Here is a 23987-nt window from a genome sequence, read left to right as displayed (position 1 = left end):
GTCAGCAATCACGTGAGGTTAAATATGTTTTTGCATTAAGTTCACTCAATACTTAGTGACTTAGGTCGTAGTGAAGCGGAAATTAACTTCTCCCACAACTGGATTCTCTGTTTTAGCAGATGGTGTCATTTTGGACATTTGTTTCCAATGTTGATTGTGTTAAAGTAAATTGTATTCGAGCAGTCTGCAAAGGTGTCAGTTATTTTGTTTTGCTTCACAGAACAATGATAAATTGCAGTGCCCCAAGCCCTGTGGTGCTGTGGACAAGTCCAAATCCACTCGATCATCAATCATTGCTTAAACATTTGTGTTTATATTTTTGGGCATGTGGCTCTAATCTTGCCTGGAACCTTTGCTAGCCAGATCAAAGATTAAAGGAGGTGATTTAATTTTTTTTAAACGCCAAAGATTGTTACCATTCTATCAAATGCCCCCCAAGTTCTTGCCTGGAGATTAAACACTGTCACGCACCCCAACTATTTTGTTTATTACCTCTGAGTCCGTGATACACTGTTAGGGCCTTTGAAAGTTCAATGAGTAAGCAAATGCAGAATTTTAAATTGGATGAAGTCTTTTCATTAATCTCTTACATTATCTAAAAAGGCTTATAACATTTTTATTATGAAATATTCCAGTTAAGTCACGTGATGGAGTAGTGGCCGGACGGAGAACTCCAGCCCTCTCCAGAAAAGTCGGGAAAAACAAGAGAAAATACAAAGGCACAGAAATAAAAGTTAAAGAAAAGTGAGTATAAAGGTGGAAAGAAGATGGCGACAAAAAAAGAAAAATCAAAATCAACGGTAAGAAGAGAGGAAGAGAAGACAACGGAGGAAGAAGGAGAAGGCCTTACCTGTCCAAAGAGGCCCGCTGTGGAGAGAGAAACCCGCTCCCTCAGGTCGGTAGAAATAGGACTACAAAAATGGCTTGCAGAGCCGAGTAAAAGTGCGCAACCGCGCATGAAAAAAAACACACCGACGGGAGGGGGGACCAGCTGGGGAGTCGATCTCCACAGCCGGCAACGACAGCTGCAGAACACCTGCAGCAAGAAGAGACCACAGAAGACAATGGAAACAAGAAAGAAGAGAAGAAAAGGGCAACAAAGAAACAACAGATGGTCAACCCAGAGGAAGAAGAAGAGGAAGAGTACAGTGAAATAGAAGAAGGGAAAGGCAAGGTAAAGGATATACTTTCTCTTGTTAAAGGATACATGGAGTCATTTAAAGAATGGCAAACACAGGAATTTAATGATTTAAGAAGAAGAATAAACAACACAGAAGAGAAAGTGAATAAAATAGATATGACCTTAACAGAAATGGGAAAGAAAATGGACAAGATGGAAGAGCGGGCAGTAGCAGCAGAAATGGAGGTAGAAGACTTAAAAAAGAAATTGGAGGAATCTAATAAAAAAACTAAAGAGACACAAGAACTACTAGCTCAAAAAATAGATATAATGGAAAATTATAACAGAAGAAATAACATAAAGATGGGCCTTAAGGAAGATGAAGAAGGTAAGAATATGAGGGAGTTTATAAAAGATTGGATCCCTAAGACCCTAGGATGTCCAGAACTACAGCAAGAAATGGAAATAGAAAGGGCACATAGAGCATTGGCCTCTAAACCACAACCACAACAAAAACCAAGATCTATTTTAGTAAAATTCCTAAGATATACTACAAGAGAAAAGGTACTGGAGAGGACAATGGAAAAAGTAAGAGAGGGCAACAAACCACTGGAGTATAAAGGGCAAAAAATCTTCATTTATCCAGATATAAGTTTTGAACTCCTAAAGAAGAGAAAAGAGTTCAATACAGCAAAGGCGATTTTATGGAAGAAAGGGTATAAATTTATACTAAAGCATCCAGCGGTATTGAAAATATTTATTCCAGGACAACAAAACAGACTATTCTCGGATCCAGAAGAAGCACGAAAATTTGCAGAACAATTACAAAAATAGACTGAGGGATGAAGACGGGTAATGAGAGTAAAAATGATCACGATTGATATGTATGCGGGTAAAGAGGTATAAGAGTGAATAGAGACAATGTGCATACGTGAATGTATCTGTACTTAGAGGAAAATATAGATAGTATAGACAAGAATTAATAAGGGAAGGTAATGGAATAGAGAGAATAAGGAGGGAATTAAAAGAGTGACCTTTGTGATGTATGAAAAGTGAAATCTTTTCTGGGGGGGGCTGGGTGGGGGGAAATAGCGGTCACTGCAAAATCAGTTGACGCTTGCGAGTGGATTCGCAAATCCAAATGGAGAGGGGAGATGTGGTTGTCCGACAAGGGATAAAGGACAACTCAGGAGGGGAAGGGGAGATTGGGGATAAAGAAGATAGAAATAGGAGAATAAGGAAAATGTTGGATGTTGTAGGAATGTTGTCTTATAAAGAGTTGAAAATAAGAAAACAGAAATGGAAAAGGAGGAAAGGTAATGATGGAAAAACGGAAAGAGAAGATAAACAAAATATAAAATGGCTACGCTGAAGTATATGACTTTAAATATTAATGGAATACATAACCAAATTAAAAGGAAGAAACTACTAAATTTACTGAAAAAGGAAAAAAATTGATATAGCATTTGTCCAAGAAACACTCTTAACTGAATTGGAGCACAAGAAATTAAAGAGAGATTGGGTAGGACATGTAACAGCAGCATCATATAATTCAAAAGCAAGAGGAGTGGCTATATTAATTAGTAAAAATGTGCCATTTAAAATAGAAGAGGAAATAATAGATCCAGCAGGGAGATATGTTATGATAAAATGTCAGATATATTCGGAGTTTTGGAATCTACTTAATGTATATTCACCTAACGAAGAAGATCAAAAGTTTATGCAAGATGTCTTTTTGAAGGTAGCTAATACGCAAGGGAACATACTAATAGGAGGGGATTTCAACCTGAATTTGGATCCAAATATGGATAAAACGGGGAAAAAAATTAACAGGAAGGACAAAGTAACCAAATTTATAATTAAATCAATGCAAGAAATGAAACTTTTGGATATATGGAGGAAACAAAACCCAAAAGAAAAGGAATACTCATACTACTCGGCTAGACATAAAACATACTCAAGAATAGACCTATTTTTGTTATCAGCTAGTATGCAGTATAGAGTAAGAAAAACAGAATATAAAGCGAGAATGCTATCGGACCATTCACCCTTAATATTGACAGTAAAGCTAGAGGACATCCCTCCAAGAATGTATAGATGGAGATTAAACCCCATGCTACTTAAAAGACAGGATTTTAGAGAATTTATTGAAAAACAATTAAAAATGTATTTTGAAGTAAATACGGAATCAGTGGAAGATAAGTTTATACTATGGGACGCAATGAAAGCATTCATTAGAGGGCAAATAATAAGTTATGTAACCAAGATGAAGAAGGACTATAATCAGGAAACAGAGCAGTTGGAAAGGGAAATAGTAAACATAGAAAAAAAATTAGCAATGAAGGAAGATACAACTAAAAGAAGAGAATTGGCGGATAAAAAAAATAAAATATGAAACATTACAAACATATAAGGTAGAGAAGAATATAATGAAGACAAAACAGAAATATTATGAACTAGGTGAAAAAACGCACAAAATCCTAGCATGGCAGCTTAAGACAGAGCAAGCTAAGAAAATGGTATTGGCATCAAGGAAAAAAGACAAAAAAATTACATATAATCCAAAAGAAATTAAGGAAAACTTTAGAGAATTCTATGAACAATTATACCGAACTGAAAACGAAGGGAAAGAAGGGAAAATAGATGAATTTTTGACTAAAATTGAACTACCAAAACTACAAATAGAGGAACAAAATAAATTAACAGAACCATTTGGAACAGTAGAAATACAAGAGATAATAAAAAAATTACCAAATAATAAGACACCAGGAGAGGATGGATTTAAATAGAATTCTACAAAACATTTAAAGACTTATTAATACCGCCCCTCCTGGATGTAATCAACCAGATTGATGAGACACAAAACTTACCAGATTCATGTAAAACAGCAATAAATACAGTAATACTAAAACAAGGGAAAGATCCACTCTCACCAGCGTCATATAGACCAATATCGTTGCTAAACACAGATTATAAGATAATAGCTAAACTATTAGCAAACAGATTAGCAGAACAGGTACCGAAAATGGTAAATTTAGACCAAACTGGATTTATCAAAAAAAGACGCACAACAGACAATATTGGTAAATTTATTAACTTAATTCATGCAGTAGAAGGAAATAAAGCACCTACAGTAGCAGTTGCTTTAGACGCAGAGAAGGCCTTCGACAGAGTAGAATGGAATTATTTGTTCAAAGTATTGCAAAAATTCAGTTTACCGGAGAAGTATATTAATTGGATTAAAGCATTATATAAGGGACCGTTAGCGAAAATGACAGTAAATGGACATGTATCAAAGCAATTTAACTTAAGCAGGTTAACGCGGCAGGGATGCCCACTATCACCTTTATTGTTTGCGCTAGCTATAGAACCACTAGCAGAATTGATAACAATAGATAATAATATAAAAGGAATAAAAATAAAAGACAGGGAATATAAAATCAGTCTATTTGCGGATGATGTTATAGTGTACTTAACAGAACCAGAACTATCAATAAAAGAATTATATAAGAAATTGAAGGAATATGAAGAAGTGTCGGGTTACAAGATAAACGTAAATAAAAGTGAAGCAATGCCTATGAATAATGCGGATTTCTCAAAATTTAAGAAGGAATCTCCATTCAGATGGCAAATGCAGGCAATAAGATACCTAGGTGTACAAATAAACAAAAATCTAGGCCAATTATATAAACTCAATTACAATCCACTAATGAAAAAATTACAGGACGATTTAGAGCATTGGAAAGATCTACCACTAACACTGATAGGAAGGATAAACTGTATTAAAATGAACATTTTTCCAAGGATATTATACTTATTTCAGGCATTGCCAATACAACTGACAGAAAAATTCTTCAAAGTGTTAAAGAAAATAATAAGGAAATTTTTATGGAGAGGGGGGAAACCGAGGATAGCACTAGATAAATTAACAGAATGGTATAAACAAGGAGGCTTACAATTGCCAAACTTCAAAAATTATTATAGAGCCGCACAATTAAGATACCTATCAGATTTTTATCAAACAAGGGAAAAACCAGACTGGACGAGATTAGAATTAGATAAAATAGGGGAAAAGATACCTGAACACATATTATATAAATGGGACGAAAAATTGGTACAACATAGAACTTCTCCAGTATTACATCATCTCCTCAATATTTGGAAGAAGATTCATGTAGAAAGAAATAAAACAAATTATCAATTACCAAAACTAATATTGACGCAAAATAAGCTACTCCCTTTTACAATAGATAACCTTTCCTTTAGAGAATGGGGAAAAAAAGGGATTAAAAGAATAGAAATTTGTTTTTCAGGAAGTAGATTCCTATCCTTTGAACAAATGAGAGATAAGTACAATATAACTGGAGATACAGCGCTGGCATATTACCAACTGAGATCCTACTTGAAACATAAATTAGGAAGCAATTTGAGTTTACCAGAGGGAAGTAACCTTGAATATGTGATTACAGATACAATGTTAATCAAAAGATTTATAACAAATATGTATATTAAACTGCAAGAAAAGGAGAATGAGGAAACAAATGGTAAAACTAAACAAAAATGGGAACAAGATTTAAATATAAAGATAAAAAAGGAAACATGGGAGAAATTATGTTCTGGAACGATGAGAAATACAATAAATACGAGGCTACGTATGATACAATATAATTGGTTACACAGACTATACATTACACTGCAAAAGTTAAATAAATGGGACCCAACAGTATCTGATAGATGTTTTCGATGTAAAAAAGAAATGGGAACAACAATTCATGCAATCTGGACATGTGAGAGAGTAGAAAAATTTTGGGATGATCTCAATCAGATATTAAATAAAATAACAGAAAACAATATACCAAAGAATCCAGAGATCTTTCTCCTAAGTAACATAAAAAACAAAGAATTTGGAATTGATTTGGAGGATGCACAAAAAAGATTTGTTAAGATAGCCCTAGCCGTAGCAATAAAATGTACTATGTCAACCTGGAAATTGGAAGATAATTTGAAAATACAACAATGGAATATAGAAATGAATAAATTTATTCCATTAGAAAAAATAACATATAGTTTAAGAAATAATATTGAAATATTCGAACAAGTATGGGAGCCTTACATTAAATACAATAGCGAAAACCCACCGGGGACAAACATTACCTAAGTTGATGGAAGGAGAAGGAAAGAAAAGAATGGACTCAGTAGAATTTCTGGTGTATTTTTGTTGAATGACAACATTGTCTGACTGGCTTAATGCAACCTAGATTGTATACCTAAAATGGATGAGAGGGGGGGTGGGGGGGTGGCTTGGGAGGAGGGAGGGGGGGGGGGAGAAAAAGTCACTGTATATGTGTGAAAAAGAAAAAGTGTATATCATGGCTAATGTGATTTATGGTGTGAAAAATAAAAAATTTAAAAAAAATATATATATATTCCAGTTAGATAATGCTGTTGATTTAACACATCGATTTGCTCAGCATTTGTAAGCCCAGTTCGCTCAACTTTAAGCAGGTGTCGGGATCATCACACATGCCAACAAGGGCACTTACTAGACGTCGCGTCTGAGAAGTTAGACCTCCCTGACGTGTTCGGCAGGTTTCTGTCCTGCTTTGCCAGGTTTTTACGGATCTGGGTGTGGCCTCGAAATACAGGAGGAACATTCCTGGTGTTACTGAGGTCCGTCAGCGTTCTTCCTTGGCCCACAGTGTTGCCAGCGCTGCAGAGGACCAGCAATTGGACGGCTGCTTGTTGCCCATCTTTTAATGATGCTGATCGCTATTAAGATGTGTTTTTCTTCTCTATCATTGCATTGAAAAATGCTTTGAACTATGATCAAAGATCTACATGTTGAAAGTCTTCTGTAAGTATCTTTCAAATTCTATTGCATAATGAAAGGACAATCTTATTGACCTTCAGGTAAGTGGGGAAAAACTAACATTTAGAGTGTATATCCCTGCCTTAGAGATCTCCCTTTTGTATAGACGTGCAGTTGTGAATATTAAAAAAATTCTATGGGAAGCAGCCAATCCCTCCATAATACCCTGCATCAAGTGCTCGGAAAGGATAAACCACTGGTTCCAGCAACAGTCTCTGCAGTCCACAACAGAATTCAACAAATCCAGCAGAGATGACTTAGGGAATAAATGATGAGAACTTTCTTGATGGAAAAGTCAGTGAGGTATGAAGGAGAGGGTCTCCAATTTATGAATGGGAGAATAAATTATTGAGAAACATGTAAATCGAATCATAAAGTAATTCAGCACAGAATTAGGACCCACAGCTCACCACATCCATACTAACCATCAAGTACCCATCTAGACTAAACTCATTTACCAGCACTTGACTCATAAGCTTTTATAGATGTGCATCTTGATGCTTGATCTTCAAGTCTCACAATCCCCAATGACACTAACAATCCTTGCTGATGTTTCTTTAAGTCAATAATGACACATGCTGCTGGATATAGTTCTCACCAAAAGTCTGAAGTCACAAGGAAAATTGATGATTTAAGTTGGTCCCCTTTAAGATCCAACCTTGGTGCGTACACTTGATGCTGGCACACCAATCGAGAATGGGACAAAGAACAGAAAATGATGGGGGCAAAGGGGGCAGTTGGGTGATACCCTGAGATGGTGGGTGGTCTGAAGCTTATGAAATCTGTGGCTGTATCAAGGCGGCGGTGAACTGCACTTACTGCAGAACTCTCCTGTTCAGTGGTCTACTGGCATTCAATTTCTCTCATAAAAATGTAATGAGGATTTTATTTTCATCCATAAAAACAATACCTCAGCAGGGCAAGGAGGAGGGACGTTTTTAAAATCACTCATGACTCGCTTCCTTCAGCCTTAATATGAGTGAAGCACAAAAGGCTATGACCATTTAAGAGACTCTTAGACAGACACAAGGATAGAAGAAAAATAGGTTTCGGGGTAGGGAGGATTTAATTTTTTTTAAGGAATGTATGGATCGGCACAACATCGAGGGCCAAAAAGCCTATACAATGCTGTAATCTTCTGTGCTCTTACTCAAATTTCTGTGGTTGAATAATTGAAGGGAGATATACCCATTGATGACATCACCCAATTCAAGAAATAGGATGATGGCATGGTGATGGCCCCCAGCTGTGTCCAGTCCAATTTCCCAGAAATGGGTGCAAACACATGCGACTTGTGCTCTTCATTTGCAAGTGTTAGCGCCTCAGAGTGAAAACCGGCCAACATGTGCTGACTTCTCTCAGTACCTAGATAGCATGTAAAACTAAGGTCTTCACTGCACCTCGGTATGTGTGACAATAAATAAGCTATTTGTCCATGTCGACCATATCCCTCTCAACCATTCCTATCCATATACCTGTGTAAATGTTTTTCTAAATGTAATTCTACCCACCTCTAACACTTGCTTTGGCCCCTTGTTCCACATTCACACAATCTTTGGATGATAAAGTTTTCCTTTAAATATCTCCCCTCTCACCCTGAGAAATGGAAGCAAATGTGGGACCTTCATTTCCTTGATGTCTGGGAATGAGATAACCATCAGCATATTATTTTAGATAGGGGTTCTAGTTTTACAAGTGATATTTTTTTAAAAATTAATTCAGACATTCAGCATGGTAACAGGCTATTTCAGCCCACGAGTTCATGCCACCCATTTTACACCCAATTAACCTACATCCCCAGTACATTTCAAATGGTGGGAGGGAACTGGAGCCCCCAATGAAAACCCATGCAGACACTGGGAGAGTGTACAAACTCCTTGCAAACAGCATGGCATTCAAACCCCAGTCCCAATCGCTGGTGCTCTAAAGGTGGTACACTAACCGCTATGCCAACTGTGCTGCCCTGATATGAAAAGCATAGTCTGCAATCATGTGCGGTGAAACAATATGTTTTTGCCTTAAATTAAATCAAACCATAGTGCCGTAGGTCATAGAGAAGCAGAAATTAGAATAAAATAGAACCAATGCATCCAACTTCTCAGCGCCAATGTTCAAGCCAATATCAGAATGCTTCTCATATTGAAGGGAAGCTTTAGATTTTTGGTCTCTGGCTTGGGTGGGATATTGGAAAATTGGGGAAAGAACAGATACAGAGAAAACCTGCCTCAATTTCCCTCCATTGGCTTGTGGAGGGAAGTATTTCTGTAGGAAATAGAAGTGGAGGTAGGGAGGCCACATTCAAACCATGTGGATGGATATTCTCAGGCGACAGCCAATAGGGATGCGTCACCATATTAAAGGAAGGGAAGAACAGCCCTTAAAGAGGGAGGAGTGTAATAGATCATAAGACGTGATTGGAGCTTGTAATTGGGATGGAAGTTTGACAGGCTGCAGTTGTGTTCTTTGGAAGAAAGGATTCAGAGGGAAAACTTGAGGTACATTAAATCCTGAGTGTACTTGGCAGAGTGAATAGGAGGAACCCCATCTCTCAGAGTGGAGAGGTTAGCGACACCTCTCAAATGAGAGGGGAGTTATTCCGCCCAAGGAGTGGGTGTCTGGGGCTCACTGCCTGAAAGGGTGACAGGAACGAAAACTCATATGACATTGAAACATAGCTGGTTGAGCACAATGGCAGTTGTTATGGTCAGCACAATGCTCTTACAAGGCCAACAACCCAGAGTTGAATCTCTAAATAACTTGTATGCTCTCGCCATGACCTGTGTAGATATTCTCCATGTACTTTGGTTTCCTCTTGCCCTCCAAAAATGTAGAGTTGGAAGGTTAATTGGGTGTAATTGAGCAGCGCTTGTTTCAGTAGCTGGCATCGACTTCCACTCTGTTATAAATAAATGAATTAATGATAATGGCCAGAAGTGGTTAGTGTAGCGGTTACTGCAATACCGTTACAGCACCAGAAACTACTCTCCCTCTGGCTGCATGGGAGTCCTCCGGGTGCTCCAGTTTTCCTTCCACCATTCAAAACACACCAGGGTGCAGGTCAATTGGGCGTATGATGCACCCCACCAATCACTCAGGAGACTATTGAGGAGAAACCAATAGGCTTTAATTCATTTGAGAACATAGTATATCCCTACTGTTTGGCTGTCTTGCACTGAGTTGCAGGGGACTGTGGGGAGGGGCCACAGGGGCAACCAGACAGTAGGCATGCTTGACCAGATAATTATACATTACAGCAGTTTACCACAGTGTAATTGGGTGGCATGGGCTCGTGTGCCAAACAGGTTGTGTTACCCTGCCGTATGCCTACATTAAATTAAAAATCAAAGTCTGACTTGGGAGGAATGAACTTCATTTGGTTTCTATAGATAAGGGTCCCTTTCCCTTCGAACCATTTCTACAATCCTGTGATATTATCTGTAGGGGGTGTCCAATCCACCCAACCAGAATTTGGTATTAGCCACTTCTTCTTCAAAGAGTAAAGCCGAAAATCTCATTCACTTCACCACGTTCTTTCCCTGGATTGCCTGAAATCTCTTTCTCAGCTGTATTGGAGAAGAGAGATATGTGAAAAGATGGGGCAAAACTATTGGCTTGATATAATTGGCACGTCAGGTAGCTCAAGAGAGTGTGTTTCAAATTTATGAGGTAATTGTTTATGTCTGAGGTAGGAGTTGTTTAATTATCAAGTGCTTGGAGCACTAGGCCCGTCTTTCAGCATATCTGAGGTAATTGTTTATAGGTTAGCTCAGGGGCTGTTTGCTAGTGAGAGCTGACAGTGTTAGTTAAGGTCAGATAGTGTGGTGGAAATGATGGTTTATATCACGCTGAAAGATTTTATTTTACTTTTGCAACAGATGTTGTGTAGAACTTTCAAGTCAGAGCCACTGCAAGCAAACATTGAAGTACATCATGTATATTACAATTTTTGTATTATATGTAACAATAAAAAGCAGCTTGATTCATAAATAGTTGACCTCTGCTCTGCAAGGAAATATGTCTTCATAAATACCAAAATAACAGGTTTGATCATCTCCATGGGTTCAGCCCTACATCCCTATAAATTCTACAAAATGCCATGGTGATCCAATAATCCATATCAACCAATGTAACAAATTACATGATGTCCCATCTCTCTCCTCTATCATGTGCAGACGTGTGAATGAGTGTGTGCCTACGTGTGCGCGCATGTGTCCATGTACGTGGTGGAACAGGGTAGTGCAGGTGTGCCCAGTGAGGTCACACCTGCACTGTCGTGGTCCATCACAACGTGCTCTGCATGCGTAAAGGAACGTGTGTGGAAAATGCCATATCTATTTTCCGTACCAAACAATTATAATTTTCCAAAGTGAATGAGTAGTAATGTAAAATAGTCGAATATATGATTCTGGCATTTGCGTGAAAATTGCACATATGTTCTCTTCCATGGCAGTAATATTGGAAGTATGCGGTTCTTCCGTTTTAGTTTATCTTCCTGCATGAATTGTAGCAGAATGCAGACAATAGTTACAACTAAGTGTGAGGGAACCTTCTCATTCTCCCTTTCCTGTCATATTGTCTGATGTTTTGCAATGTTTTATGGAGGATTCCATCATGTAAGGTGATCCAAAACTTTTCACAGCTAGCTAAGCACAAAAGGAGCTCACCTGCTGGAAACATGACAACCAGTGTGAATGAAGAAAGCTCCGAAAGACAGTAATGTGAGATCTCTTTACCATGGGCACAGGTTCAGGGACAAATCTCGTACAGCCATCCTCTTCTTTGAATTGATTTGGGGGTGGGGGGTGTGGTCTAACGTTCACTTCAGAAGCGAGACACCATCGCAGCCTTGCTTCTTGCCTGAGAAAACTGCTGCAGAACTCCCCCGAAACTGTATTGGAGCATTCATCTCAATGCTGCAGATAAATGTTTAGGAGTGAGACTTGAATGCACAGCCTTCTAACGGTGAGGTAAGGTTTCCTGCTGAGAGCATCTCCAAGTGGTTTAGTCTGTATTCCAGATGGCCTTCACATTATCTGTTCATGTGAGGCTACAGCTTTAGTTAATTTTTAATTTCTGCTAAAGAAAAAACATTTTTTTTTAGATGGAATGCTTGGTCAAGGTGCTCTTGGATTTATAATTGAGATTTACATTCCATATCTCAGAGCAACCAAACCTTACAGTATCAGACAATAAGCAGAGAAGATTCTGCCAACAGCTTATTCCTCAAGTATACATTGTTATGCATTAAGTGTCAGGCAGTTCCTAGATCTGATGTGTTGCAGGCAGTGTTAAATGCATCTTTCAGCCACATAACGTGGTGCAAGTGCTAAAATGTGAAATGCAAACGGGACATGAATATGTGTACAACAACTCACTGGTGGGGGAGAAAAAAGCCAATTCAAAATGAAAACATTTGTTTCACCTCAGAAAGATCGGAAATTTCGTGCAAGTAAGTCTTTGCAATTGAAGTGTTTCACTGACACAGGGCTTGTGTGCATTGTTACATTTCAACATGTGTCTGCTGACACCATGAAGTGCTCACTGAAGGAAACGGTCAAAACACAATTCACTAATCAATTGCTGCTTGACACCAGGAATTTGACCCCTGTCAGGCTTATTGCTGCGGTGGTTACAGGTGATCAGTAACCCTTTGGATGCTGAATTTCTTTGGGATGTTGCAAGGTGATTTACACAGAACATTACTGTACCATCCAGGCCCTTCAGCCCTTGATGTTGTACTGACCTATATATTCCTACCAAAAAGAAACTAAACCTTTCGTAACCCTCTATTTTTTTTTTCATCCATGATCCTGCTAGGAGTCTCTTAAATGCCCCTCATGTTTCACCCTCCACCATCGTCCCTGGCAGGGTACTTGAGGCACCCACAACTCTCTGTGTAAAAAAAACTTACCCCTGACATCTCCTCAAAACTTTCCTCCTTTCACATTGTAGAGCTATCCCCTGGTGTTTGCTGTTCCCACTCTGGGAAAAATGTCCATCATATCTATGCCTCTTAGAAACATGTAGACCTCTATTAAGTCACCACTCATCCTTCTTCACTCCAAAGAGAAAACTGCTAACTTTGTTTCATGAGGCAGGCTCTACTGCTTCCTTGGGCAGAGAATTCCAGATTCACTACTCTCTGGAAACAGTTCCTCATCTCCACCCACAATCTACTCCCCCGAAGCTCCCTCTACATTATCTACCAACCAATCGCTAAGGAAGCCTGACGTCAGAAGCATGGGATAGCTGTGAGGAATGGAATCAGAATGGAGTAATGGGATAGGTTAATGCGGCCCTGTGAACGTTACTGACCTCTCCTCTCAAAGTTCAGCTGAAGTGGCTTGCTGTGTCTTGATGCCTGTTGGCTGCCAGGCTGCGGCAGATGGCTTCAGAGCATTCAGGTGTTGCAGGGGCATCCTGAACACCAGGAGGTATGGCCACAGAACCTCCTGCATGGGCTTGCAGTGTAAAATCACACAGAAATGCTGGAAATACTCAGCTGGGCTTGAGGTGTCCGTAAGAGGTAAAGATATATTACTGACGGTCAGCAAAGAAGGGGAAGGTATCAAAATAAAGACTGAAGAATGGCAGGGGTGGAATCCAGACCAACAAAATCTGTTAATTGGACATGATAAGAGGAGAGGTGAGGATTGATTTTGGCTTGAGAAAGGAGAAAGAGAGTGAGAGAGTTGGGGAAAGGCGATAAGGGGAAGAAGAGGGGTGGGAGTTTAATGGAAACTGGATAAGTCAGTGTGAATGCCATCTCGTTGGAGGGTGCCCAGATGCAATAAAAGGTGTTGTTCCTCCATTTTGTGTGTGGTCTCAATCTGGCAGTGCATGACACCATGGACAAGACATGTCAGCAGGGGAATGGGACTGGGAATTGAAATGAGTTGCCACTGGGAGATCCGTGCTATTGCAATGGACAGAGCCGAGGTGCTAAACGAAGCGATTTTCCAGTCTAACCCCAGTCTCTCTGATGTAGAGGAGACCACAGTGGGAGCACCTGATGTACCATAATTTGCAGTGTCATTTCTGGGTTTTTTTTTTACAACCAGGAGGAGACTCATTTTCTGGGACTTGGTTTCAGAAACAATACTTGGCCTCCATGAATGCCTGTAAAATGACATTTGAGTGCGACAAAGACCCAAAATTTGTCTTGTTAGGAGGGTATCATTAATGTTAACTCTAAGATTGACACCAATTTCCAGAACAGTTACATCCATGGTGTTATCAGAAGCCTCGCTGTTCACAGACTATTGAATGGACCTCTCATTAATAAAACAATGCTGCCCCAGCATTGTTTCCACTGGATTTTATTCTATATTTTGCACAACCTGCGGTGTTCAAGGATAGGTTGACTATTGGAGAATTATTAATGGAGAAAATTACCTATAACTTAAGGAAAAAATATAACATTTTCCTAAAAATTTGGCAACCATATTTAAATTTCATCGGAGCACAGTTATAGTGTGGACCTGCATGTCTCATCACCCTGCCTTCCCCACCTATCCTTCTACTGAGGGAGGGGCGGAGGGATCCATTCCATCCCAATCGAGTAAAGTCAAGAAGAAATGAAACAGCCTAGGTGCTGGCTGTCGGGCCATGACAATCCCTGATGAGTTCTCTACCTTTGTTGTGGGGGTCTTGAATGTGATGTGTAAATGTGGTCTGTTGAGTTTGGGGAGGGGGAGGGGGGAGGGAAGGTGTAAAATGGCTCAACTCAAATACAAATCTTATATATAATTGATAGCTGCAATTTGTGATTGACTCCTGGAAACTGAGTTTGAGTTAAATAAAATGTTCAAAAAAAGGATAGGTTGACTTGCCTGGATAGCACTTAAAACAAAGTTCTTCATTCTACCTTGATACACATGACAACAAATAGGTGACTGATTAAAAAAGGTAGGAGGGAGGAGAGAATAAGGGTAGTAGGAGGAACACAGGCCAGCATTGGTGGAAATGGATAAGAGGTCAGGAGGGAAAAGCTGAGAATTTATCAGGGAAGAGACATCACTCTGTGAATGCAGAGATAGAAGAAAGGAAATAGAGAGAAAGAAAAAGAGAGAGAAAGAAATAGAGGGGGAGAGAAAAAGAGAAAAAAAACAAGAGAAAGAAAGAAAATGAGAAACAGAGAGAGAATGAGATAGAGAAAGAAAGAGAGAAAAAAGAAATAAAAACAGAGGGAAAGGAAAAGAGAGAAAGAAAGAGATAAAGATAAAAAGAAAGAGTGAAATAAAAAGTGAGATAGAGAGAGAGAGAGAGACAGACAGACAAAGAGAAACTGAAGGAAAGGACACAGGGATAGGGAACGAGAGAAGGGGAAAGGAGGATGGTGTGAGGGCTGAACAGAAACCAAAAGTCGATGGTAATACCATCTATTTGGAGGGTGCCCAGATGGAATATGAGGAAGTCTTCCTCCATTTTTGGGTGGTCTCAGATGGGCAGTGCCTGAGACCATGGACAGACATGTCGGTATGGGAATAGGATGAGGAATTGAAATGGATTGCCACTGGGAGATCGCCACTACCTGAATTTTGATATTCCTAATGAAGGTCTCAGGCTACCTATTGCTTTCCATGACAGTTGTCTACGCTGCTGAGTTCCTACAGCAATTTTTTTGGATTATTCCAGTATCTGCAGATTTCTTGATTACCTTGTCTAGCTTTCCCCAGTGTTATGCTGAGGAAATGAGTGAAGGGTTAATCCAATGTTTGCTTCAGATCTTTAGAAAACTTCTTGTGTGATAATCAAGGAACAAAGCTACACAGCAGAACCACAAAATATGATTTACTGAGATTTACTGAGTCATGAGTGGTACTGATGTCAAGTAGACAGAGTCACCTTCGGAAGTACCAGAACTTCATTCGAAGATTCAAGTGAAACAGTACAATATTTTAAGACATTTTCTTGCTGACAAATCTGATAGGCCTCTCTTTGAATTTATTGTTACCAGCCCAGGTTTTACATAGACGTTGCTCTTTTCTAAAGATAGGGAAACAGTTGACATCAAGCACTTATTCACGTGTACAAGTCATAATTAAAAGATATAATTTCTAACATAGGAAATTGGCGGAAGTCTGGATAGATTACGCACAGTAACATCTGCATTCTGTATACGTGATTTCTAGACTTTATCACATATAAATAATATTAAGTCATCAATGTTAACAATGGGAAGATTCATTTCTAGGCTGGAACAATACGAGATCGAAACTTAACGGGTGCCGTTAGTGTTCCTGTGTGCGCCCTACAGCCATTGACAACTCAAATTGCGGCTGAAAGTTTGTGAGGATCAGCCAGCTGCATAAGCGCGGGAAACCATTTATGAATGGGTTGCGCGTTGACTCGATCGGGCAAAGTCAGTTAGTGATTCTGTGTTAAAAAGCTTGATGGATTCTGTAAGTCTGCTGCAGTGCTGTTTACCCAGGAACCCAGGGTATTGTCAGGAATAATATATTGGTCGTCCTTCGGTTCGAAGAAGACTCGTTGTTGTGCAGTTCACGGATGAAGGGCCTCTGCACAGTCATTCAAGAAACCCTTTTTGCCTACGACTGTGCGATCTTGGCACGCAAAGTTAGTGATCGACAGTTGAGGCTGAGCAAATTCTCAGACGCTGCTACTCACTTTGGCCTGACCATCAACCTGAACAAAATGGAAGTACCATCAGTCCGTGCCAAACACCAACACCATAGAACCCAAAATCACTGTTGACGACACCCAGCTGACAAATTTAAACAGCTTCAGATACTTGGGGAGCATTATCTCGAGTGATGGGTCTTTGGGCAAAGAAATTGACTCCAGGATCAGCAAGGCCGGCCAGGGTTATAGCTCAATCAACACAACTTCCGCCTATCCACAAAGCTGAAAGTCTACAGAGAAAAAGTCATCCCTTCTCTCCTATATGGATACTTAGGAGTAATAAAGGTGAGCTGATGTGCTCTGACATTGTCAGGAATGTCCCCTTCCCACAAAGAAATAACATCGGCCCAGGGGTGAAAATATTACCTCTTGGTTGCCGGAGGATGGAAGATTATCATTTCAAGTTCCACTTCAATGTCTTGAGTACAAAGAAAAAGCATGGAAAAACAATCGAGTTCATGTCTGAGGAAGTTCAGATGAGACCTAAAACAAACTGTTGACCCCTCTCTCCTCCTCCTCTCTGATGAGGATGCACTTATTGGAAGAAGAGAAGTCACACTTGGTGTCCTAAAAAATATTTATCCCTTACCAATTTATTTTTTCGCTCTGTATTGCACAGTCATTTGTTATCTATTTACAATCCTTTGTTTCATTACGTGTTAACACTGGGTCCTGTTTTCTTTTGCACTGCAATTAGTGGTAATTCTGCCACATTTGCAGGAAAATAGAATCTCAGGGTTGCATGTGATGTTAAGTATGTACCCTGACAATAAATCCGAAATCGACATTATCACACTGTTATATCTGAAGTTTGCTGCAATCATATTAACTGCTCACTTCCCTGCATTTCAGCAATCCCCACTCTCCAGAATGACATAATCAGTATTAAAGAGTTATGGTATGTTTTCAAAAGCCCGCGTTCACATTTCTGAATCAATACTCCAAGAAGGTACGATAAACATACAAAAATCTTTCTTCCTCTTTAAATATGCAAAGCATCCATCGCAATCCCACAACTCTACAGTCACATTCCCTTCCTCTCCTCCATTCTCCGAGTTTCCCTGTCTCCATCATACGAAGCAGTCATGCTTCCAATACATTTTTCCTTTTCCCACAAGTGCAGTTTCATCTCAACTACAGCTGACAAGAAATAATTGGCGCACTTCTGCTCTCAGTCTCTCTTCTCCCAACCGGAACCAAAACAGGGCTTCCCTGCATCTCATTTTCTAGTGTACCCTTGATCACATTCAAAGAACCATCATTCATTATCTTCAAGTTAAATGTTATCTGATAATAAAAGTACAAAGAAACCAAACAGCCTTCTCCAGTCCTCGGTACAAAACATGCAGACACACACACAGACACACCTCACATAACAATGCAAATGCAGGACAAGAATTTCATCTATACAAATAATTAATAAATAAATATTATTTCATGAGAGTCCTGGATGGTTAGTGAGAGCAGTTCCTTTGGCCGTTCAGCATCCTCACTGCCCGGGGGAAGAAGCTGATCCTCAGCCTGGTGGTGCTGGCTCTGATCCTCCTGTATCTCTTCCCGGACGGGAGCAGCTCAAAGATGCTGTGTGCAGGGTGAAGGGGTCCTCAATGATTCTGCATGCCCTCTTCAGGTTAGATCACGTCAATAATTTTGTGCGCCCTCTTTAGTCAACGATTCCGTTAGATCATGTTGATTGTTGGGGGGGTGGGGGGAGGGAGACTCCAGTGATCTTCTCTGCCACTCTTATGGTCCTATGGATTGACTTCCAATCCATTTCTCTGCAGCAACCGTACCACATTGGGATGCATTTGTTCAGGACGCTCTCAATAGAGCTCCTACGGAAGGTTGACATAATATTGATCTGATTATTAATAGTTGAACTCTACTTCTTCCTCCACAGATGTCATGTGATCTGCAGAGTATTTCGAACAGTGTCTGTTGTTTTAAGTGAAGCCTAAATTCAAATTGAATTATAAACAAGCTGTTCAGGGGGAGAAACCACTCTGTAACATGCTTTTTCAGTAAAATTAAATGGGAATAAGTCTCAGTGTTTATAATGCTGGATTCTCACATTGATAATGGGCAGTGATGCCAGGTGGACTGATCCATCCCTGTCCCATTTATGCCACAAATTAGGTCAAAAAGTTTTCATTGCTGACTGTAATGTTCAAAAGGAAGATTAGTGAAAACAATACTTAACCATACATAAACATGTGTGGTTAACACAAAGCCTTTACGGTACCAGCAATGGGGAGCGGAGTTCAAATCCCGCGCTGTCTGTAATGAGTTCTCCGCTATGTCTGCATGGGTTTTCCCAGAGGGCTCTGGTTTCCTCCCACTGGGGGTGTAGTTTAATGGGTTGTAAATTGGGCAGCAAGGACTTGTGGGCCAAATAGGCCTGATACCGTGTTGTCTAAAAAACAAATTTACATTTTTTTAAAATTGATCTTTGTTCTCTAAAGTACATTATTTGACAAGCCATATTTATCCAGCATTATATTTTTACATCAACCATGGTCATGTTTTACTTCTGTCTACTGCAAAATCTCTTCAAGCGATGCCTACCCTGAAGAAGTTCTCCTTTGCTCGCTCTCTGAAAGGTTTTCTGTGGGATTCTTTCTCACTGCTCCCCATCTGGAACCACTGCTGCTCTCAAGCTCATTTTTATTAAGCCCATCCCCCCACCATTTTATTCGGGTGCCTGCCAACATTTTTTCATACCTTGGTGAAGGGCTCCAGCCCGAAACACTGGCTATATATCTTTACCTTTGCTGTATAATGTTCACTATTTGGCCATTTAAGTTTCTCCAGCATTGTATTTTTACATAACCGTATATGGTCTTAGCTGTCTAGATACAGGAAGATAACACAATAGCAAGTTCAGGAAGCGACATCATAAAACAACACAGAAAAAGGATAATTTGCTTTTCTTATCTTGCAAATGAAATCTTGTCGTGTCCTCTACTCCTAATCTAAATTTGATTGACCTTTGTCCAGGGATTGGCATCAAATCTACCTCTTTGCTCTCTCTATAGGCTGAGATGGCCTGGTAACAATTAAGAAGTAACTGGCCACAACCAATATATACCCATAAACTGGAACTGTGGAGGCTGCAACAGCTGGAACCTAATCAGAGCTCATCCACGGAATCGTGCACAGCTGGTGTATCCATAGCAGGGATAATTCTGATGAACATCTGCTTTAAATCTGGCCTGGCATCTCTTTTGGCTTTCTGTGCTATATTTCTAATATTTCCTGCGTTTTTTCAGTCTGCAGTCAGTGTCACTCACATTGGTTAACTGAACTTGCGCTGTAAATAGCTCGGCTGTAACATCTGCATTTGTGGCTTGTGCATGCGGCATTTTTATCATTGCTGCCGTTTTGTACATTGTGCCAATGGCGAAGGAGCCTGGGATATGGATTGGGTTGAGCAGATGTCTAGACTGGGGATGATATCAGAATGGAAAGATTTTGTAATTGAAATGGCATCACAGGAAACAGTAGTAAACATCAAAGGGTCTAGAACAAAAAAGTTGAGGAAGGCAGATGCTGCAAACCTGAAATAAACACAGAAAATTCTCAGTGGGTCAGGCAGCATCTGTAGAGAGAGAAATCGTTATCACCTCACCAGGATTATGTCTATTGGGACTTCTTTATTCATCTGTAAATGTCATTGTGAATGCTGGCAAAGCAAGTCATTAATTCCCAGTGATCGCTCTTCTTGAATCTTGATGGATCTTTCCATTTCACAACATGCAAGTAGAGCCACTTGCCCCAGGCTTTTCCAGAATTACTAATTTCGGCTTGTTTCTCTAGGACCTGCCTTCACACTTCACTCTTGTCATTGCAGCTTGGCACCATTACTGACTATCAAAGATCCCCTCCATGTTTAAGTGATTTCCTAGGTGTCTACACATTCGGATAAATTCTGGTTTCAATTCCATGTGACCATTATTATCATCAAATCCTTACAGGACAGTTCAAGGTGATTTCCGACTTTTGGTGTATCATCACTGTTGAAATGTAGAAACACGGATCTAATTTGCACGTGACATGCTTCCATGAAGAGCAAAGACCATGACAAACTCTTTTTCAGAGTAGGACAACTCACAAACGAAACATATAATTCGAGATTACTACCATGGAGTTTAAATGAAGGCACACTGAATAAAATTGACCTGACCTGTGGGAGAAGTTAGCACTTTGATAACCTTAATCCAAGGTCTTTATTGGAACATTTTCGATCGAGGAATATTTGTAAACTGGATACGTTTGAACGTTTAAAGTAAAATATTCCTCCTGATACCTTTGAGTGTCTAGTCCAAAAGGATTCACATGATCTTGATGGAGGAAAAACTTCACAGATTGTAAATAGAAATGGCCACAGTGTCAATGCTCCAGTGAGTGACTGGAAGTAGAAGTCATTGTTTATAGACCTCATCAGCTTTTGATCCACGATCTGATCCTCTTTCAGGCACAAATTCTATTATTCCAGGCTGCCATTTTGAGGGGATCTTCACCATTTTCCACCATTCTCTGATACTTGCGCAGCTCGAAGTGTATTTGTGTGCAATGGCTAAAGGGGGCGCTGCTGTCAAAAGCCACAAATGTCAATGGTAGTCCTTCTCCACCACCCCCCCTCCCCGCCGCCCCCAATCGCTTTGGGCTGTGCCAGCTGAGGAAAAGGACTGACACCACTGCAGACTCCTTCAGCACGAAGCTTTCATGTGTGAGGCTCTCATGTGGGCTTCCAGGAAACATGGCATTCAGGAAAAAGTTAAACAAGACAGTCGCAGGTGCTAGGGCTGAGTGCAAGACATAAATGTGCTGGAGAAGCTCAGCAGATCAGACAGTGTCTATAGGAAGTAAAGGGTAACCGACGTTAAAATGATGGACTCATTCTTTGCAACTTGTCGGCTCAGGTGATCTCTTCATTGAGTGATAAATGGAGAGATGTCCTTGAGGATCTCTTACTCTGGAGTTCACACATCCTTCATCTGCACAGAAGGAGGATTCCAGGTGTGAGAGTATGGCTGAGTGTTGTCCCACAGACAGCTCCTTCAGCAATTAAAGCCTTGGAATGTATTATTCATGTAAGATGTGGTACCCCCACAGGCCTCCTGCCTCATTTCCCTGAGTTGTCTTGAGTGGCCAGGCACATCCACACTAACAGCCCCAGTAAAGGAGTGATTCTAGATAAAGTACAAAATGGATTATGTAGCGTGGATTATTTTTGTATGTGGTTGATGTATAAGCATGCACATCCATTCCAAAATTAAGTTGGATGAAGATGGTTGGGAAACAGATGAGGTGAGGAACAACTGACATGTTTCGGACCAGAAGAGCTACGCAGCTATCTCTCAAATGAGTTCACTGCCTTGTTCTCAACTGTCCTACCCACCAGGTTTCAAGGGAAATCAAACACGAAAGTCTGCAGATGCTAGGGGAACAAGTGCAAAACAAATGTGCTGGTGAAATTCACCAGGTTGTGCGCAGGTGTGGGTAAATGGATGTTCGTGTGTGCACCTGAGAAAGGACCCAGGCCTGAAAAGTTGGCTACGCTTTATTTTGTGTGGATACTGCACAACCTGCTGAGTTTCTCCAGCGTATTTGTGGATTGCACAGGTTTAAAAGAAACCTGTCAGATTTCTTCCTTTGGATATGAAAGCGTTAACCGTTTTGAACTGAATTGCACATCTCTTCATCAATCCTTTGTGGTATGTTTTTACTTAGCTGTAATTGTATTTTTCTTTTGCTATTTAATGTAACAACATTGGAGTATCTCATAATCTCTTCCATCTGCTTCAGTGTTATGAGAGCGTTTAACAGAAAACAACTCATATGATTGGTTCCATAAGAAGAAGTATAACACCCTGAATTGTGTTTTTCATGTCACAGTGAGAGGTTTATGACCTAAGCCTTGGGACATACTCCTGAACCCTGCTTCATTTGGCCTGACCGGGTTAGATACAGATATTCAAAGAATTTTAATTAAACTGCACTGATTAGATAATAAATGAATAACACTGACATCCAAAAAGGGCACTGCTGTACGTGATCCAGGCTTCTACATTTCAAAGCATCTCAATCCCATAGGGATTCGAGTAGGTCATCCTAATCATGGGAATAAATAACAAGCATGACTCATTTTGACTTATTGCAACACTGACACCTTCCTATTTCATGAGCTGTTTACAAGCGGATCATGTCAGCCTTTTGAATCATTAACCTTAAAGATGCATGCAAAAATCTTTGTCTTCTTCAGTGATTCTAAATTTCAATTATTATAATGGTGAACATCGATATCTAAAATAAAAGCAGAAAATTACAGAGATACTCAGCAGACCAGGTAAAATGAAACAGAGTTAATCTTTCTTTCAGCTGATGTTAACTCTAGTTCAGTTACTGTCTTATATCTCAAATTATTTCCAGTATGCAGTGAAACATGGATGCTTACCTTGAAGATGAGCTCAGGCCTGAAATGTCGGTAAAACCTCCTATGGATGCCACGAGACCAGCTGAGTTCCTCCTGCATTTCTGTGTTCTTAATATTTCCAGTATGTTCTGCTTTTATTTCAGCATCTTCGGATTTTCGCTTAGTAATCAATAATCGCGTAAGAGGAAATTGAGGCCAAATGTGAAAGAAAACCCTGGCGGTGAGGTGATTGTATTGTGACGTGCCGAATCAGGCACCTAGAAAACTCTGAGGGAAACCATCAGCCATCAGTCAACCGTGGCCCAAGTCTCAAACTTCAGCACATGCTCGGAAGGTCGCATCCACATTGAGATGGGGGGGGTTAGGTGTTGCCACATCTGGCCTCCTACTCCGCTGCTGTAGCCATTGGTGGAATTCTGAGGCCCCAGAGATGACTGTGAAGGTGGCGAAGCAGAAGCCCTCAAATCCTAGGGAGAAAGGCAAGAGGGAAAGCAGCTCAGACCATCACCCAATCCCCACCCTACCACCATTGACTCCATTTATTCCTTCTGCTGCCTCAGGAAAGCAGGCTAATATTTTAAATACTCAACCCCACCCCAGCCACACTCTCGTCACCCACCTGCTGGGAGGAAAATTTGTGAGATCACGCATCTCTAGATGCAAGGGCAGTTTCTTTCCCACCATTATCAAATTCCTGAATGAACCTCATGCCAGTAAAATATGTAATGTTGCTTTTGCTGTGTTCCGCCTGATCCCACTTTGCAACTCAGTAACTCTGCAATCTGTACTGTGTTTTTAAAGACTGTCCTAAGTATGAATTGAGCAGCTGGACAACATGCAAACAAAACTTCTCACTACACCCCGGCACACCTGACAATAAACTTGAACTGATCTGAGTGTTTAAGTTCTGCAACTTT

At 40.1% G+C, this 23987-nt stretch overlaps 1 long non-coding RNA gene across 1 annotated transcript in view; it reads right to left on the bottom strand.

Annotated features, from left to right (window-relative positions):
* The window catches only part of LOC138756634 (uncharacterized), a 153370-nt gene extending 130196 nt beyond the window's left edge, over positions 1 to 23174 (bottom strand). Inside the window, exon 1 of the long non-coding RNA XR_011353208.1 lies at positions 23092 to 23174. This is a non-coding gene — a long non-coding RNA (uncharacterized lncRNA). The remainder of the gene's footprint in view (positions 1 to 23091) is intronic.
* Between the last annotated feature and the right edge of the window lie 813 nt (positions 23175 to 23987).

This window comes from Narcine bancroftii, chromosome 3 (assembly GCF_036971445.1).
Source record: "Narcine bancroftii isolate sNarBan1 chromosome 3, sNarBan1.hap1, whole genome shotgun sequence".
Classification (NCBI taxonomy): Eukaryota; Metazoa; Chordata; class Chondrichthyes; order Torpediniformes; family Narcinidae; genus Narcine; species Narcine bancroftii.
Note: the sequence above shows the minus strand (reverse complement) of the source record. Positions and strands in the feature narration are given on the sequence as shown.